This window comes from Eptatretus burgeri, chromosome 12 (genome assembly GCF_056783735.1).
Source record: "Eptatretus burgeri isolate ZD-2024b chromosome 12, Ebu_testis_v1, whole genome shotgun sequence".
In the NCBI taxonomy this organism is placed as follows: domain Eukaryota; kingdom Metazoa; phylum Chordata; class Myxini; order Myxiniformes; family Myxinidae; genus Eptatretus; species Eptatretus burgeri.
In genome coordinates, this window is record NC_140972.1 from 78,709,463 (window position 1) to 78,711,962 (window position 2,500).

A 2,500-nucleotide genomic window follows, 5' to 3' on the forward strand; every position below is an offset into this window, starting at 1 on the left:
GTTCACTTCATGACCTGACAATAAACTGTCGGACTGGTGATTCACAAGTCGGGAGTTGCGTCAATGTGTGCCATCCCTTGGCTGGACATTAAGCTGGGAACCTATCTGCATTGCATTAGCTGGTGGAGGATAATTATCCCACTGTATTTTTCACAATGAAGAGTCCGCACATTATTGCTGGTGTCGTCGACAACTTTCAAAAATTCCTGCTGAATCCTACAGGGGGCACTGTATCAGCACCACTGCTGTACTCCAAAGTGATGGTACAAACCAGCAACCTTGGACAGTTGCATATGAGAGACAAGGAGAACATTCCAACAAGTTTCAAGTGGGTTAGATTGCCATGTAACAGGGACCTGTCAGAGTAAATAATTTGTTACACGTGACGATGAAGAGGCAGCATATGTAATTTATAGATGAGATAGTTAGAGTATTATTGTGTGTGTAAATATCTCCTGTTTGTGAGCGAGGGTAGGTGAGGACTTCTGAAATGCAGAGGCACATGTGTGATGTGTGTGACATGGCTGATTACGATCTCTATGGCCAAAGGGTGCCAGCCATGGTGGCACAATGTGCTGTGGAGCCAGACGTGGCAATGGGATTATTTTTATTGGGGCTGCCCCTTGGGTGGGACAGACCCAGATAGAACTCCACCCATGGCGAGAAAGAAGGAGAAGGAGGAGGAATAGGAGGAGGCGGAGCGACACCAGGAGGAAGAAGGAGAGGCTCATATGGAGGAGGTTGAGCAAGTTTCACAGAGGAGCTTGTGATGCAGTACATTTGAGTTGTTTTGCTCTCAATAAGTTTTGGGATTGATCACCTGTTGCTATCACCCTGTTTGTTTTGGAGAGGAAGTTGGAGGAGAGACAGAAGAGCTCCCATGTGCATGGGGTGCAAATTAAGAAATGCTTTGAGGAGGAAGAAGAAGTGAAGACCCAGGAGGCAGGAAGCCTCATTTGGAAAGTACAGAGAGGACCATGAGGCCTGCTTGAGGAGCTGATCATCAGCGGTGCTCCTTCTGGTTGGTTCACTACATCGTGCACTGTTTTGGCTTTCTGCATCTTGGGTTTTACTCATCGCTGGTGCTGCTAATTGCTGTTTTACTTTGTCTTTGCATGGACTTCGTCACTGGCTCATGTTGTCTCGCACTTGGTTTCCAAAGTTGGCTAATTTGAGTACTGTGTCCACCATGCACATCTTAGACAAAGGGAAATACGACCTACATTCTCATCTTGTGGAAAAAGCGTGTCTTGTGGTGCCAAGAGTGTGTTTGGTTTTGTGCTTTATTTATCGTCATTGTATATAAATTTGCGTGTTCCCATTTACCTCTTTGTGTCTTTTGATTCACTTGGTTCATACCATTTATTATATTGTCCACACTCTTCCCTGTACTTTTGTGATACAAACATAAACCCTTTAAAACATAAGAAAACATGTTTGAGCCACCTGCCTCCCATGTGCGTGTGCCATCAATTTTGACTCATTTGAATGATCCTTGGGGAACGGTAAAGTTGTGAAAATATCTGAATGCAGTGCAGTGAGAGACTGTTTGGCCATATCCCGAGACTGAAGGTCTGGCGCGGAGGATATATATGTATGTATATGTATATATATATATATATATATATATATATATATATATATATATATAGTATATCCATCCATCAGGACCATACTCTGTGCAGAGTGTTGGTGCTGCCTTAGCAGTCTCCTTGGCAATTGGGCACAATCCTGGATGGGTCGCCACTCCGACACAGGATACCAGCAAGCTGGCACTCATTTTGCTGACCTCCGAAGGATGACAGGCAGAGTCAAGCCCACCTGGTATTAACTCAACAGCTGAGCAGGATTCTCGGATCCCAAGCCCATCACCCGAAGCATTAAGCCAACACCAGGCATATATATATATATATATATATATATATATATATATATATATATATATATATATATATATATATTATATATAACTTTGTGACGCGGCGGGTCACTAATCGACCGTGAATGCCAATAACTCGTCCATGTGACTTGGGGTCCTACGTCCGATTCCGTTTTCATAAAGGTCACGTGATCTAATTACCAGGAGAAACTCCCTCAGTCTTCACTTGCTCAAAACAGATCACCTTACCAGATCAGATGCAGCCGAGCTTATCTTCCAAGCACGTACCAGCTCGGAAACAGTTTGTTGTGGAATAACGTTCCGGCTAAACAAGGGGCGAAGCATGATAGACCAATGATAGAAAACTATAACGGGCACTCATAGAGCGCATACCTTCGCCGCCACTACTTTTTTGTTCTTGGTATGAGTGTGGGGAACTGGTTTCATATGAATGGTCTTATGACACAAACCACATATCTATAATGTCATGACCCCCCCCCTCGACTTTCAGGGGCTACGGACTAAACAACAATCAACTCGCGTCGTTTTGACGAGTCTTCACTCGCAAGCTCGGTGAATACAACGTTTCAACAAGAGAAGGTAATCTCGTTTGATGCTGGT

The 2,500-nt window shown here is 44.1% G+C and overlaps 1 protein-coding gene across 4 annotated transcripts in view; it reads left to right on the forward strand.

Moving 5' to 3' along the window:
* LOC147015963 (uncharacterized) overlaps positions 1-2,500 on the forward strand; it is a 659,412-nt gene that overhangs the window by 63,199 nt on the left and 593,713 nt on the right. The window contains exon 2 of one of the 4 annotated variants that reach the window (XM_085848637.1): positions 2,391-2,479. The exons of the other annotated variants lie outside the window; for them this stretch is intronic. The gene's annotated coding sequence lies outside the window, so the exon portion shown is untranslated. The remainder of the gene's footprint in view (positions 1-2,390; positions 2,480-2,500) is intronic. 4 annotated transcript variants of the gene reach the window in all.